The sequence below is a fragment of the Hemitrygon akajei genome, unplaced genomic scaffold, assembly GCF_048418815.1.
Source record: "Hemitrygon akajei unplaced genomic scaffold, sHemAka1.3 Scf000033, whole genome shotgun sequence".
Lineage (NCBI taxonomy): Eukaryota > Metazoa > Chordata > Chondrichthyes > Myliobatiformes > Dasyatidae > Hemitrygon > Hemitrygon akajei.
Window position 1 is genome coordinate 17,259,952 of NW_027331919.1, and position 17,829 is coordinate 17,277,780.

Sequence of the window (17,829 nt, forward strand, 5' to 3'; positions counted from 1 at the left end):
GACCACTGTCTGGGTAAAAACAAAAATGTCACTCTTGTTCCCAGTTACATCACCTACCGCTGTCACATTATCCCTGAGAGCTTTGGTCCTGCATTCTACAAGCCTAGAGAATAATGACTCTGTGCATTCACCTTGTCTGTGCCCCGTGTGGTTTTATACAACTCTGTAAGGTCAGCTCTGCGATCCGTGGTATAACGTCCCAAAGTGCCTCACTTATCTCCATAACTCAGTCACTGCAATATCCTCGTAAATCTTCTCCAATTTCAGGGAACCGTGTACCTGTACACCTGGTACTCTCTGTTCTACTACACCCTCAACGGTCCCTGTACAGCTGTGACTCCACTTTCAGTGACAGAAGACATTTTTATGAACTGAACGGGGGGATGTGACAGGACTGCGGAGGCGCGTGACGTAGAGCACCAAGGGTTTGAAATAAAAGACCGCCAAACACAGCGGCCATCGTCGGAGTGGACTGAGTCAGAGTGGGATGGCTTTGGCTCATCAGGCTTCGGCGTGAACATGCAGAGGCGAGGTTAGGTTTCGCTATGTTTTGATTTGTTTGTTTACGGCAGAGAGAATAACAGGTCGGATGTTGGAATGCTACTCTTGCAGGATGTGGGATGTCAGGGAGACAACTGCTGTCACTGACAACGATACCTGCAAGAAGTGCATACAGCTGCGGTTCCTAACAAACCGCGTAAGTGAACTGGAGGAGGATCTGGATGACCTCCGGATCATCAGGGAGAATGAGGAATTTATAGATAGTAGCTACAGGAAGGCAGTTAGCCAAAGGAGCGGCGCACAGTTACCTTCAGGCGAGGTAAGGGAAAATGGAAGGCAGAGCAGTACTCCCCTGTGGCCATTCCCTGAACAACAAGTATACCGATTTGGATACGGTTGGGAGGATGATTTACCTGGGACGAACTGTGGAAGCCGGATCTCTGCCACTGAGTCATGTTCTGCAGTTCAGAGGGAGAGGGGAAGAAGATGAGATCAGTAGTGATAGGGAACTCAATAGTTAGAGGTACAGTCAGGAGGTTCATTGGTCGCGACACAGACTCTCGGATGGTTTGTTGCCTCTCAGGTGCCAGGGTCAGGGATGTCTCTGATCGAGTGCACAGCATTCTGAAATGGGAGGATGAGCAGCCAGATGCCATGGTTCACATCGGTACCAATGACGTAGGAGGAAAGAGTGAGGAGGTCCTGAAGAGTGAGTATAGAGAGCTTCGTAGGAAGTTAAAAAGCAGGACCTCGAGGGTAGTAATATTTGGATTGCTACCCATGCCACGTGCCTGTGAGGGTAGGAATAGGATGCACTGGAGGATGAACACGTGGCTGAGGAACTGGTGTAGGGGGCAGGGTTTCAGATTTCCGGAACATTGGGAACTCTTCTGGGGCAGGTGAGATACGTATAAGAGAGACGGATTACACCTGAATTGTAAGGGAACCAATATCCTTGAAGGGAGGATTTTTAGCGCTATTGGCGGGAGGGGGGAGTGTTTAAACTAGATTTGCAGGGGGATGGGAACCAGAGTGCTAGAGCAGATCGTGGAGCGGTGGTGGATATAAATGATGGTAAATTTTCGTGCATAGTCACAAATAGAAGGTTTGCGTTTGGTGGTAAAGATCTTCCGAGGTGTGTCTGTTTCAATGTCAGGAGTATTGTGGGGATGGCTGACGAGCTGAGGGCGTGAATTGACACGTGGAATTATGACATTGTAGCCATTAGTGAAACTTGGCTACAGGAGGGGCAGGACTGGCAGATTAATGTTCCAGGGTTCTGATGTTTCAGACGTGATAGAGGCAGAGGGAGGTGGCATTACAAGTCAGGGAAAATGGTAAACCAGCGCTCAGGCAGGACAGATTAGAGGGCTTGTCTACGAGGCCATATGTGTGGAGCTGAGGAAACGGAAAAGTATGACAACATTAATGAGTTTGTATTATAGATCACCCAATAGTCAGCGAGAATTGGAGGAGCAAGTCTGCATATAGACAGCAGACAACTGCCGGATACATGAAGTTGTAATAGTAGGGATTTTCAGTTTTCCACGAATTGATTGTGACTCCCATGCTGTTAAACGTCCAGACGGGTTAGAGTTTGTAAAATGTGTTCAGGAAATTTTTCTGAATCAATATATAGAGATACCGACGATAGAGGATGCAATATTAGCTCTCCTATTAGGAAACGAGTTAGGACAGGTGACAGATGTGTGTGTGGGGGAACACTTTGGTTCCAGTTGTCATAACACCATTCGTTTCGACTTGATCAACGATAGATAGATAGATCTGATCCTCGGGTTGAGGTTCTAAACTGAAAAAGGCCAAATTTGAAGAAATGATAAAGTATCTAAAAAGCGTGGATTGGGACAGATTGCTCTCTGGCAAGGATGTCGTTGGTAAGTGGGAGGCCGTCAAAGGAGAAATTTTGAGAGTGCAGAGTTTGTATGTTCCTGTCAGGATTAAAAGCAAAGTGAATAAGAATAAGGAACCTTGTTTATCATGGGTTACTGGAACTCTGAAGAGAGAGAGATGTATGATATGTATAGGAAACAGAAAGCAAAAGTAAGGTGTGAGAGGAGTATAAAAAGTGCAAAAAATACTTAAGAAAGAAATCAGAAGGGCTCAAAGAAGACTTGGATTAGCTTTGGCAGTCAAGGCGAAAGATCATCCAAAGAGCTTCTACAGGTATATTAAGAGCAAAAGGATAGTAAGGGATAAAATTGGTCCTCTTGAATATCAGAGTGGTCGGCTATGTATGGAACCAATAGCAATGGGAGATATCTCAAACGGCTTTTTTGCGCCTGTATTTACTAAGGGAACCTGCATAGAGTCAATGAAAATAAGGCAAACATGTTGTGAGGTTATGGAGACTATACAGATTGAAGAGGAGGAGGTGCTTGCTATCTTGAGGCCAATCAGAGTAGATAAATCCCCAAGACCTGACAGTGTATTCCCTCGGACCTTGAAGGAGCAGTGTTGAATTTGCAGGAGCTCTTGCAGATTGATTTAAAATGTCGGATTCTACGGGTGATGTGCCGGAGGATTGGAGGATAGCTCATGATGTTCCGTTGTTTAAAAAAGTCTCGAAAATTAATCCGGGAAATTAATAGCCGGCAGATTAGACGTCGGTCCTAGGGAAATTATTTGAAGGCGTACTACGAGTTAGGATCTACAAGTATCTCGATAGACAGGGACTTATGAGGGAGAATCAATGCGGCTTTGTGCGTGGTAGCTCATGTTTAACTAATCTACTGGAGTTTTCCGAGGAGGTTACAGGGGAAGTGGATGAAGGGAAGTCAGTGGATCTTGTCTACATGGACTTCAGTGAGATCTTTGACAAGGTTCCGTATGGGAGGGTAGTTCGGAAGATTCAGTCGCCAGGTATACATGGTGACGTAGTAAATTGGATCAGACATTGGCTCAATGGTAGTAGTCAGAGAGAGGCAGTGGAGGATTGCTTCTCTGAGTGGAGGCCGGTGACTCTTGGTGTGCAACAGGGGTCAGTGCTGGGTTCATTGTTATTTTTCATCTATATCAATGATCTGGATGATAATGTGGTAAATTTGATCAGCACATTTGCTGATGATACACAGATTGGAGGTGTAGTGGACAGTGAGGAAGGTTTTCAAAGCTTGCAGGGCGATCGGAACCAGCTGGAAAAATGTTCTGAAAAATTGCAGACACGTGTGAGATATTTACTTTGGAAGGTAATAACAAGGTAAATGGTAGGGCACTGAGGTGTGCAGTAGGACAGAGAGCGCTAGGAATGCAGATACAATATCCTATAAAAATGGCGTCACAGGTCGATAAGGTAGTAAAGAGAGGTTTTGGTTCATTGGCTTTCCTAAATCAAAGCATTGATTACTAGTGTTGGAATGTTATGGTGAGGTTGTATAGGGCATTTGTGAGGCAGAATTTGGAGTATTATGCGCAGTTCTGGTCACCGAATTATAGGGAGGATATTCATAATGTTGATAGAGTGCAGAGAAGGTTTACAAGGATGTTTCCGGGACTTGAGAAACTGAGTTACAGAGAAAGTTTGAATAGTTTAGGACTTTATTTCCTAGAGCGCAGAAGAATGAGGGGAGTCATGATAGAGGTACGTAAAATTAAAATGGGTATAAATAGAGTAAATGCAAGCAGGCTTTTTCCACTGAGGATCGGGGAGAAAAAAAAAACAGAGGACATGGGTTAAGGGTGAAGGGGGAAATTTTAAAGGGAACATTGGAGTGGGGGGGCTTCTTCACACAGAGAGTGTTGGAAGTGTGGAGTGAGCTGCCAGATGAAGCAGTAAATAAGGGCTCACATTTAAAATTTGAGAAACACTTGGACAGGTACATGGGTGAGAGGTGTATTGGAGCGATATGGTCCAGGTGCCCGTCTGTGGGAATAGGCAGAAAAATGGTTCGGCGCAGCCAAGAAGGACGAGGAGGCCTGTTTCTGTGCTGTAATCTTCCATGTTTCTAACAGTGTAGCTGTAGCCCTGGGTCCCTACATTCTATAACATTTCCCAAGTTTCCTCAGGTTGGCAGTGTAAGTCCCACCCTGTTGTTTGTCCTCCTGAAATACGACAGCTCAAAATAAACAGCACGTGCTCCTACTCGGCCCAATTCCCCGGCGAATCGAGATCCCACTGTGAGAGATAAATGTCTTCACTGTTTAAAATGTCATCTATGTTAATGTCGTCTGCAACTCACCTACCGTGTATTGTATAAACTGTTATAAATGGTCGATATCGTTGACAAGGATCATTGGAGCCACCACCAATCCCCCGGTGAACAACGCTGGTGACGGGCCTCCAGTCTGCGAAACGAGCTTCAGCCTTAAACTTTGTCTCCTACCGCCTAACGAAATTTACACCTAATCAGCCATCTCTCACTGCATCTCACAGAGCGGTATACCATCCGGGGCCTTGTTAAAATCTATGTACATTACATCCAGCACCACGACCTGATCGGTCCTCCGCAATCAAATTAGTCAGACAGAACTCCATTGGTTCCACACCATTTCCAGACCAGTCTACCATCTGAGACCTTGTGAATAGCTTTGTTCAAGCCTCCGTATATTACATCTACTACCAATTACTGCTCTGTCCTCCCCAGTTAAATCAGCCCGACAAATCACCCTGGGTCTCACGGTACCTGTCATCTCCTTCCCCCGTCTCTCTTCCACTCTCCCTATCTTTCCCTCTCCCGCCCAGTCTCCCCGCTCAATTCCTTCTCGGTCTCTCCCTACATTCCTCCCATCTTTCAGAGTGATCTACCATCTGGGATCCTGATACGGGACTTGTCAACCGTCCACTATGTCTATCAATCCGGACATATCAGTCAGTCAACTTCCCCTGGGTCCCATACCATTACACAGAGTAGTCTACCAAGAGGGGGAAAAAATAATTGTTTTATTGTCTTCCCTGTTCACCATGTCTACTACCCTGTTCTTATGAAACGCCCTGGTTCCTCACTAAATATATAAACACTGCTCCGCCCATGACCGCTGGAAACTGCAGAGCGTTGTGGAAAGAGCTGAGCCCAGCTCCGAAACCAGCTTCCCCTCCGTGAACTCTTTCTACACATACTGCTGTTTCGATAAAGCACCCAGCGTCATCAAAGGTCCCCGGACATTCTGCACCCTCCCATCGGAAGGGAAATGCGAAAATGACGGCAGGTATCCTGGACAACATTGTCGGCCGACAGCTAAGAAAAATAATAAACCGGTGACACTCTCTCTTTCTACTCTTTCTCACCCCCTCTCTCTCCCTCCCTTTGTCTCTTCCCCCTCTCTATTCTACTTTTTCTCCCCTCACTCCCCCTCGCTCCCCCACTCTTTCGCTGTCTCTCTCACACATCCCACTCCCGAGTCACCTGATATCGCTTCCTCTTCTCACGCCGCCACTCCCTCTCTCTTTTCTCTTCCCGTTTCCTCTCCCCCATTCTCTCACATTTTTCCGCCCATCGCTCCCCTCCCACCATACCATTTCTGCTCCTTCTGTTTATCTGAATGGTCTCTCCGCAGGTCCGCATCAACAGGAGCCGAACGAGCAGATCGGAAGAAGACTGCACCAGAAGATCCGTCTACTCTGCTTAATTACGTTTGTCCTCTTCGCCATCGTGATCGGCGTCTCGATCCATGGTGAGTCGAACGGACTCCGGGTGGAGTCAAACTGTAAACTAACAAAGTGGAAATAAATGTGAGTGTAAAACCTCACAGAGACATGGACACGCCGCTAAACGTGTCACAACACGTACCTCACATTGATACCGACACCTTCCGCTCCGTGGCACCGACACGTACCTCACCGTGACACTGTCACGCCCCTCACGGTGAACCTGACGCTACCCTCACCGTGACAGGGACACAGCTCCCACCGTGACACCGTCACGTCCACACCGTGACACCGACTCCCATCTCACCGTGACGCCGAATAATAATGAACTCTGAATCCAGACGGCCAATTCCTCGTGGATCCCATGTATCATATTCTTCCGGATAAGCCTCCCCTGAGGGACCCAGTCAAACGCCCACGGCTCCAACTTAATCGATCACATTCGGGAGAGGTGACAAAATCTCTGGAATCAGAGAGACGCTTGTCAGCCCTGGGAAGTCAAGGGATTTGGACTTTCAGCGATGAGGTTTAATGTAACTGAGATTGAGAGAGGTTGGGGGTGATCGTGGTGGAAGGAGAGACCGCGGCTGGCGGGTGGAAGGGAGTCCCAGTGAGGGACACGGTTGAATTCACCCACACACTGATAGAGAACATGGGAAATAGATCGAACCGGAGGATCTGATTACCCCGCCTCGCTACGTCCGCCATTATCGTGATTGTTGCCGGGCTCTCGACCCATGGTGAGCCGAACGGGCTCCAAATGGAGGCAGGTTGTAAATAAATTGTTTTTGTAAAACATCGCAGGGACACCCACGCCCCTTTACTGTGACACTGAGACACCACTCACTGTGACATCTATAAGCTCCTCAACCTGACCCGTCCAGCTCCGCACCATGACAAGGACTCACGCTTCACTGTAACTCCCCTTACCGAGACGGTGTCGCCCCTCAACATAACACCGATGTACCGCTCACTGAGGCAATTATCCACACCTCACACTGACACAGATAAACCCCTCACGGCGATAGCGTCTCCGAAATTCACAGCAAAACCTACGTATTACACCCCGTGACGTCGATACATACCCCAGCGTGACACTGTCACACCCACCGTCGCCATGACATGCCTCTCACCGTGACCCAGACACACCCTTCTCTTTGAGACCAGCACACCCCAGACCATGACACAGATACTCCACCCACCGTGACATCTCCACGCTCCTCACTCTGAGATTTCTCACGCCGTGACACTGAGAAACACTTCATTGTGACCCGGCACAACTCGGGCCAGGGCACCTAAACACCTGTCACAGTGACACCGACACGTTCCTCACCGCAACTCGGATTGACCGACAGGATACTGACGTGGACCCCCATTGTAACATGAACTAAATCTGCATCGGGACATTGATATACCCCTCAGCGTGACACAGACACGCCTCTCATTTCCCTCGGGATTACCCAGTTTCCCTCGGGATCAATATGTTTGCCTCTCTGTCTCAAGGTGGCGCCGCCGCCTCTCACTGTGCCACCAGAACATCCTTCACTGTGACACCCTTCACAGTGACACTGACACAACACTCTCTGTGACCCGTTCGGTAGCGTGACGCTGACTCACGTGGCACTGTAAACGCTAAACATCCATCAACGTCTCTCTCAGTGTCACAGATTTGTCACCAGTTCACTGAGATGGAAACGAAGTACAGATCTGTCAACGAAACCAAGGCTCAAATCTGTGAATTGTTGACCAGCAGAAGAGGTGAGGCATCATCCCCCTCTTTCACCCGCTCCTCATCACAGGGCAGGCATGGAGAGAGGAAACGTCACTCTGTGCTTGACATCGGGAATGTGTAATGAGATGGTGTGGAGGATCATTCACCCTGTGTTTGACCCGGTGAGTGTGTTATGGGGCTGCGTGGAGGATGTCTGTCCCCTGAAGTGTGTTTTGGCACCGTGGAGAGAGCGTTTCACTCTGAATCCTGGAGTGTTCGACGAGACGGTGCAGCTGGGGCTTCGCTATGTGTCTGCATCCGGGAGTGTGTGATGAGATCATGGAGAGACAGATTCCGTCTGTGTCTGAATCCCAGAGTGAAGAATGGGACGGAACAGAGGGAACATCACTCTGTGTCTTAATCTGGGTGTGTGTGATGGGACAGTGTGGAAGGAGCTTCACTCTGTGACTGACTCCCGGAGTGAGTAATGGGATCGTAGAGAGACAGCGTCTGTGTCTGACCCCGGGACTGTGTGAGACGAGACATTGTAGCGGAAGCTTCACTCTGTCTGAATCCCAGAGTGAGGGATGGTACGGAACAGACGGAGCATCACTCTGTGTCTTAATCTGGGTGTGGGTGGTGGGACTGTGTGGAAGAAGCTTCACTCTGTGTCTGACTCCCGGAGTGAGTAATGGGATCGTAGAGAGACAGCGTATGTGTCTGACTCCGTGACTGTGTGAGGGGACAGTGCAGAGGGACGTTCATTCCATGTGACACTGGACTGTGTGATTGGATGGTGTGGAGCGAGTCTGAACCCGTCAGTGTGCCATGGGAGAGCGTGGGCGGAACTTCGCTTTGTGTGTGAGCACAGCTGAGCGTGATGGGACGGTTGAGAGAGATCTTCACTGCGTGACTCGCAGGGAGGTGTGTGATGTAAGGAGGGCGTAAGGAGGGAGATTTACACTGTGTTAGTCTCAGGAATGTGTGATGGGACGGTGTGGAGGGAGATTCACTCTGTGTCTGACACAGGGAGTGTTTGATGGGACGGTGTGGAGAGAGATTCACTCTGTGTCTGACCCCGGGAGTGTGTGACGGGATGGTGTGGAGGCAGCTTCCCTCTGTGTCTGACCCCTGTGTGATTGGACGGTGTGGCGGGCGGGGGGGGGGGGGTGATGAGCATCGCCCGTTCTCTGACCCCTGTGTTATTTGATGCCGCATGGCAGAAGAGTATCATACTGTGGCTGACCACGGGAGTATGCAGCGGGATCGTGCAGAGTGTGTTTCATTTCCTATCCGACAACGGGGAGTGTGTTGGGAAAGTGTCCAGGGAGGCTCGCTCTGTGTTTGTACGCAGGACTTCGTGTTGGGAGAGCATGCAGTGAGCTTCGCTCCATGTTTGACTCAAGGAGTGTGTGGGAGTGTGTGACAGTGTGGTGGAGAGAAAGCTTCAGTCTGAGACTGACCCCTGTCCTGTGTGATGGGACAGTGTGGTAGGAGAATCACTCTGTGTCTGACACAGGGAGTGTTTGATGGGACGGTGTGGAGAGAGATTCACTCTGTGTCTGACCCCGGGAGTGTGTGACGGGATGGTGTGGAGGCAGCTTCCCTCTGTGTCTGACCCCTGCAGTGTGTGATTGGACGGTGTGGCGGGCGGGGGGGGGGGGGTGATGAGCATCGCCCGTTCTCTGACCCCTGTGTTATTTGATGCCGCATGGCAGAAGAGTATCATACTGTGGCTGACCACGGGAGTATGCAGCGGGATCGTGCAGAGTGTGTTTCATTTCCTATCCGACAACGGGGAGTGTGTTGGGAAAGTGTCCAGGGAGGCTCGCTCTGTGTTTGTACGCAGGACTTCGTGTTGGGAGAGCATGCAGTGAGCTTCGCTCCATGTTTGACTCAAGGAGTGTGTGGGAGTGTGTGACAGTGTGGTGGAGAGAAAGCTTCAGTCTGAGACTGACCCCTGTCCTGTGTGATGGGACAGTGTGGTAGGAGAATCACTCTGTGTTTGACACTGGGAGAGTATAATGGGATCGTCAGACAATGGCTTCATTCTTTATCTGTCCCTGAGAGTGTGTGACGTGACGTTGTGGATGGAACCCAAATTTCTGTCTGCCCAATCAGGAATGTGTGTGACTGAATGGTCTGCAGGGACCTTCACTCTATAACTGACACCGGGTGCCTGTGATGGGACGGTGCCGAGGTAGTATCATTGCGAATCTGACCTCGGGAGTGTGTGATGGGATGGTGTGGGGGGATTTTCACTCTTTGTCTGATCCCGGGAGTGTGTGACGTGACCGTGTGAAGGGAGCTTCACTCTGGGTCTGACCACAGGAGTATGTGACGTGACGGTGTGGAGGAAGCTTCACTCTGTTTCTAACAGGAATGTGTGCTGGGACGATCTGGTGGGAGCACCACGGCGACCGACCCAAGGATTGTGTGATGGGACAATGTGGAGGGAGATTCATGGAGTGTCTGCCCCCTGGAGTATGCGATGTGACTGGGTAGAGGAAGCTTCACAGTGTCTGACGCCGGAAGTGTGTGAGGGAACGATGTGGAGAGAGCTCCTTTCTGTGTCAGACCCCGGGAATGTGTGATTGGACGGTGTGGAGGGAGATTCACTCTGTGTCTGAACCCGGGAATGTGTAATGGGAGTGTGCCGAGGGAGCTTCACTCTGTGTCTGACCCCGGGAGTGTATGATTATACGGTGTGGAGGGAAATTCACTCTGTGTCTGACCCCGGGAGTGTGTGATGGGACGGTGAGGAGGGATACTTTTTCTATGTTTGACTCACAGCGGATGTAATGGACCGTACGCAGGGAGATTCACTGTTCCTTCTTCCTATTTTCCAGAACAAGAGTATCCCCAGTCCTGGATCAGAAATGAAGGGTGCTGTTATTTTATAACCACGTTGAAATTATCCTACGATAAAGCGAGGCTGTATTGTTCGGACTCTCATTCTAAACTTCTTGAAATAAATTCAGCAGAAGAAGAGGTACGTGTCAGATCGACGGAAGATATATCCACACCAGAGGGAAGCTCCCTCCACATCGTTTGATCTCACACTTCTGGTATCAGACACAGAGTGAAGATCCCTCCTTCTAGTCCCAGGACACACTCCCGGTGTCATAAACGGAGTGAAACTCCACCACACCATCTCATCACACATTCCGGGTTCAGACACAGAGTGAAGCTCCCTCCACACCGTCACATCACATACACCCGAGGTCCTACACAGAGAGTTCCCTCCATACGGTCTCATTACACACTCCCCGGTTCAAACACAGAGTGAGGCTCCCTCCACACCGTGGCATCACATTCTCCTGTGGTGAGTCACAGAATTAAGCTCCTTCAATACCATCTCTTCAAACTCTCCAGCGGTCAGACAGAAAGGGATGCTCTTTCAATTTTGCTCGAATTCAGTCATTAATGATAACAATTTAATTTCACAGAACTTTGTTAACAAAGCTATCAGCAAACAAGACAGTTCATACTGGATTGGAAAATGCAACGACGGGTGAGATTTGGGATCGTGCATGTTTCTGAGATGAAAGTGGGTCGTCGGATTGATACAGGCTGCGAGAAGCGAGTGGGCAGTGGGTTTATTTTGGGGACTGGCAGAGGCTGCGGGAAGGTTGTGTGCAGTGGGATTAGTTTGTGGTCACACACGAGTTGCTAAAGGGAGTGGGCATTTGTATGAATTCGCGGACATTTGTATGAATTCGCGGACTGAGAAGTGCTGTGGGGAGAAAGTGGGAGATCGGGGAATTTTGGAGAGAGAGAAAGTTCTGCGGAGAGAGAATGGGCAATTGGATTAGTTTCGGGATCGACACGGACTGTTGATAGAGAGTGTGCAGTAAAACTAATATAACCATACAACAAATACAGCAGGGAAACAGGCCATCCCGGCGCTGCTAGTCCGTGCCGAAAGCTTACTCTCACCTAGTTCCACCTACCTGCACTCAGCTCAGAACCCTCCATTCAATTCCTGTCCAAAACCTATCTATTTTTTTTTCAAATGACAGAATCAAACCTGCCTCTACCACTTCTACTGCAAGCTCGTTCCACACAGCCACCACTCTCTTAGTTAAGAAGTGTTGCCCTTAAACTTTTGCCTGTTAACTCTCAACTCATGTCCTCTTGTTCGAATCTCCCATACTCTCAATGGAAAATGCCTACCTACGTCAACTCTACCTATCCCCCTCATAATTTTAAATACCTCTATCAATTCCCCTCTCACCCTTCTACGCTCCAAAGAATAAAGCACTAACTTTTTCAACCTTTCCCTGTAACTTAGGTGCTGAAACACAGGTAACATTCTAGTAAATCTCCTCTGTACAGCTATTTTGGTGACACCTTTCCTATAATTCGGTGACAGAACTGTACAGAAAACGCCAAATTTGGCCTCACCAATGCCTTGTACAATTTTGACATTACATCCCAACTCCTATACTCTTTGCTCTGATTTATAAAGGCCAGCATAACAAAAGCTTTCTTCACCATCCTATACACATGAGGTTCCACTTTCAGGGAACTATGCACCATTATTCCTAGATCACTCTGTTCTACTGCATTCCTCAATGCCTTACCATTTACCATGTATATCCTATTTTGATGAGTCCTACCAAAATGTAGCACCATACTCTTATCAGCATAACCTCCAGCTGCCATCTTCCAGCACACTCCTTCGTTTGGCCTAAATCTCTCGGCAAACTTTTAAAACCAACCTCATTGTCTACAACGGCACCTATCTTAGCATCAACTGCATACTTATTAATCCAATTTACCACCCCATCATCCAGATCATTAATGTATATGACAAACAACATTGGACCCAGTACAGATCCCTGAGGCACACCACTAGTCACCGGACTCCAACCTGGCAAACAGCTATCCACCACTGCTCTCTGGCATCTCCCATCCAGCCACTGTTGAATCCATTTTACTACTTCAATATTAATGCCTAACGATTGAACCTTCCTAACTAACCTTCCGTGTCGAACCTTGTCAAATGCTTTACTGAAGCACTTATAGACAATTTCCACTGCTTTTCCCTCTTCTGCTTTCCTCGTAACCTCTTCAAAAATTCAGTAAGATTTGTCAAACATGACCTTCCAAGCACAAATCTATGTTGACTGCTTCTAAACAGACTCTGTCTATCCAGATAATTATATATGCCATCTCGTAGACTACTTTCCATTAGTTTACCCACCACCGACGTCAAACCTGCAAGCTGATAATTGCTAGGTTTACTCTTAGATTCCTATTTAAACAATGGAACTACATGAGAAATACGCCAATCCTCCGGCACCATCTCCGTTTTCGAATGACATTTGAAATATTTCTCTCAGAGTCCCTGCTATTTCTACACTAACTTATCAGGACCCGGAGACTTATCCACCTTTTGTATTCTTTAAAAGCTCCAGTACTTACTCTTCTTTAATCATCATAGCTTCCATAACTACCCCACTTGTTTGCCTTATTTTTATAATTCAATATCTTCTCCTCAGTGAATAAGAATGAAAAGAAATGGTCAAAATCTCCCCCATCTCTTTTGGCTTCACAAATAGCTGTCCACACTGATTCTCTAAGGGACGAACTTCATCCTTCACTATCCTTTAGCTATAAACATAACTGCAGAAACACTTCGTATTTATTTTCAGCTTACTTGCCAAAACAACCTCATATATTCTATTAGCTTACTAACTTCTTTCTTAAGATTCTTTTAAGATTCTTTATATTCTTCGAGCACCTTATTTACTCCATGCTGCCTATATTTATTGTAGAGCTCTCTCTTTTTCCGAATCTGCTTTCCAATATCCCTTGAAAACATTGGCTCTCTCAAACTTTTAAACTTTCCTTTCAACCTAACAGGAACATAAAAAATTCTGTACCTCAAGTGTTCAACTTTCAATGACCTCCATTTCTCTATTACGATCTTCCCTAAAACAAATCGTCCCATCCACTCCATCTAAATCCATTCGCATCTCCTCAAAGTAAGCCTTTCTCCAATCAAAAATCTCAACTCTGGGTCCAGTTCTATCTTTCTCCATAATTATATTGAAACTAATGTTATTGTGATTACTGGACGCGAAGTGATCCCCAAATCATAGCTCCGTCACCAGACCTATCTCATTCCCTATCAGGAGATCCAAAACTCCAGTTGGTACCTCTATGTATTTCTTGAAAAAAATAAATATCCAGCACACATTTTACAAACTCCAAACCATCCAGCCCTTTAACAGAATCGGCTTCCCAGTCTATGTGTCGAAAATTAATATCTCCCACAATCACTACAAATACCTGTTATCTCCTTACAAATTTGTTGCTCCAATTCTGGATCCCCATTAGGTGGTCTGTAATTTTTACTACACCATTCCCATTCCTCAATTCCACACAGATAGTCTCCCTAGACGAACCCTCTAGTCTATGCTGCATTGCCACCGCTGTAATATTTTCTTTGACAAGCAATGCCACACCTCCCCCTCTTGTCCCTCCGATTCAATCACACCAGAAGCAACGAAATCCACGAATATTTAGTTGCCAATCACACCCCTCCTGCAACCATTTTTCACTAATTTCTACAACATCATATTTCCAAGTATCAATCCGTACTATAAGCTCATCCACCTTTCTTACAATTCTGCTAGCATTAAAATAGATGCATTTAAGAAACTCTCGACCTCTTCCACTCTGTTTATCCCTAACAGTGCAAACAACTTTATTATCTTTTTCTTCCTTCTCCCCTACATCATTGGTCTGTGCGCTCCCTTTCTCTATCACCTGCTTATCCTCCCCAAAGACTGTCTACTAGCTTTCTCTATTTGTGAACTAACCTCCTATCCACTAGTTTCTGCAAATTGATTCCAACCCCCAGCCATTCTAGTTTAAAGTTTCCTCGGGAGCGTTAGCAAACCTCCCGGCCAGGATATTGCCCCCCTGGGATTCAAGTGTAACCCGTCCTTTTTGTACAGGTCACGCCTGCCCCAAAAGAGGACCCAGTAATCCAGAAACTTGAATCACTGTCCCCTCTCCAATACTTCAGCCAAGCATTTATCCTCCAACTCATTCCATCTTTACTGTCACTGTCGCGTGGCAAAGGTCGTTTTCCCGAGATTCCTGCCTTTGCAGTCCTTCTTCTCAACTCCCTTACTTTCTCCCTGTCTTCGCCTTTCAGGACAATTTCACTTTTCTCACTTTTTTCTACCTTTGTCATTGCGTCCACACAATCGCCTAACTGACCCTCTAACTATCGAGTCCCCTATTAATACTGCCTTCCTCTTCCTTTCCCTACCCTTCTGAACTACAGGGCCGGACTCTTTGAGCCGGTGGCAAGGCCACTGTCGTTTCCCCCAGGTAGGCTGCTCTCCCCCCCCCCCCAACAGTACTCAAACTGGAGTACATATTGTCAAGGGGTACAGCCACTGGGGTACTCTCTAGTACCTGACTCTTTCGCTTCCCTCCCCTAACCGTAACACACCTGTCTGCCTCCCGTGGCCCTGGTGTGACCAACTGCCTGTAACTCATCTCTATCATCTTCTTCCTCTCCCGGACCAGTCGAAGATCATGGAGCGACAGCTCCAGTTCCATTACACGATCCCTTAGGAGCTGCAGCTTAGCGCAGCTGACGCAGATGTACACGTCCCGGAGGCTGGGAGACTCTAGGACCTCCCACATTCGAACACCGATAACAACAAGCTGCCCTCACACTCATAATTCCCCCCTTTCCTCAAACAGCAGGGAAAATTAAAAACTGCACCTACCTTGTCTCGCCCGTTTCCGCCTAAGCCCATTGATCCAAAGCCCTTAAGCCTTCACTCTGCTCCCGGCTCACTCCGCTGCCCGCAAAACGACGCTGCCCGCTGTATAAAGCTGTGTTCCTTTCAAATCTTCCCCGCCTCACTGACCGACGTCACACGCCTGCGCATTCCCGCCTCTCTTAATTCCGATGAGAACAAGAAAAAATCAAAATGGCTCCCGCCGCACTCCCGTTCTGAACCTCACACTTCCTTCTCCAAATGTGGGAACTGACATGGGCTGTGGGGAGAGAGGTCGAAGTCAGTCTTTTGGCGGCTGACACAGATCTTTAGGGAGAAAGCTAGGGATTGGGATTATTGTGGGGACTCGCACGGGAACTTGGGGAGTGCAAGTATTTTGGGGACTAACACGGGGCTGTGTGGAGAGAGTGAAGCTATGGAGCTCCTTTTGGGAACTGACTCAGGATGTGGGAGAGAGTGAGGCAGTGGGAGCACTTTGGGGCCTGGCACATGTCTGTGGGGAGAAATGAGGGGTGGGTGTACTTTGGGGACAGACACAGATCTGTGGCGAGAGAATGGTTCAGTGGGAGTACTCTGGGGACTGAGACACGTCCGTGGGGAGAGCATGGGAAGCGGGAGATGTTTTGGTGATTGACACAGGTCTCTAAGAAGAGGGTTGAGCAGAGGGAATATTTCGGCGACCGGCACGGGGCTGTGGGGAGAGAGTCAGGCAGTGGGTGTAGTTTGGACTGACACTGATCTGTGGGGTGGGAGTGGTGAGTGTGAGTACTTAGGCAGAAAACACAGGCCTGTGGGGACACAGTAAAAAAGTGGGAGCATTTTGAGGACTGACTTGGGGCCCTGGGAGACACCAGCGCTGTGGGAATATTTTGGGGACCGACACGAGCCTGTGAGGAGAAAGTTGGTTACTGTTATTATTCTGGTCTCTGACACAGAGAGCGGGGCAAGGGATTACTTTGTTGACTGACACAGGGCTGCAAGGAGAGACTGGGTCAGTGGGCGTATTTGGAGACTGACACAGGGCTGTGCTGGGAAAGTGGGGTTGTGGGAGATGTTGGGGTGCCACAGGTCAATTGCGAGGGAGGGTATCAGTGGTTTTGGAGACTGACTGCTGCAGGTGCGTTGACATTGTTTACCCCTCTTTGACAGGAAAGTGGCTTCGAATGTCGTGTACCGGATGAGCGGATTAGACCGCACGTGCGGTGAATGTACACAGAACACTGAGAATAAAACTTGCATTCAGGTTCGTTATCCCTTCATCTGTGAGAAGTGTGCCCCTTTGTGCCCAGATATTTTTGAGAAGATCCAGTATCTCTGTCAGCAACCCGTGGGACCGACTTGAATATAATGATAAAACCCTCTTTCTCCCCATTTCTCTTAATCACTCGGACTACCCTTTCCGCGCCGCTGCCCCTCACACTTATCCTATTCTCCTCTGTCCTTCTATCGCAATCTTACTCATTATCTTGCTCTCTCTTTACCCTCGTCCCTGTTAGTCTCGCTCTCATCGCTCCCCATTCTCTCCTCCTCTGTTTCATCCCCATTTTCCTCACCCCGATTTCCTCCCTCCCTCTCCCCCAATTCCCCCTTCTGTTCCCGGTCTCTACCTCGATTCTCTACTCTGTCTCTACCCACTCTCCCCATCCCACTCTGTCACTTGTATCTAACCCAACTCGCTCCCCGCTTCTTTCTTTAGCTACACTCACCTCAATCAAGTGCGTTAATGTTCTCGATACCCCAGTCCTGGGGAAATAGAGTGCACGCATTCACCTTATCTGTGTCCCTCGTGGTTTTGTTCACCTCTGTAAGGTCACCGAAAAAAGTCTCAGAATTCCCAACCTCGCTCCATAACTCAGTCCCTCCTGTCCCGGCAGCATCCTCGGAAATCTCCATCTGCAATCTTTCCAGTTCGTTGAGATTTCTCTTAGAGCAAGGCAAGCAGAACTGAACTCCATACTCCAAATGCGGCCTGACCGACGTCATCTGCAACTGCAACGTGACCTCCGACCACCGTACTCAGTGTCCTGACTGATGAAGGCCAGCGTGTCAAATGTCCTGTCCACCGGTATCGCATATTTTCCACCGGATTCACGGTCTGTTTTATTATCTGTGACTTAGACCACCGGAGATTTGTTCTTTTGAAGGATCATTAGGGCGAAAATATGTAAAATTACTGTCAAATGCAAAAAGCTAATAAATGCCACAAAAATGTGGAGGTGGTGCTGATGCGTTCAAGAATA

General features: G+C 48.2%; 1 long non-coding RNA gene across 1 annotated transcript; it reads left to right on the forward strand.

Annotated features, from left to right (window-relative positions):
* Positions 1-10,692: 10,692 nt before the first annotated feature.
* LOC140719924 (uncharacterized) lies at positions 10,693-16,857 on the forward strand. Its single transcript, XR_012097041.1, has 3 exons — positions 10,693-10,806; positions 11,264-11,328; positions 16,739-16,857. It is a non-coding gene; the product is annotated as an uncharacterized lncRNA (long non-coding RNA).
* The last annotated feature ends 972 nt before the right edge of the window (positions 16,858-17,829 follow it).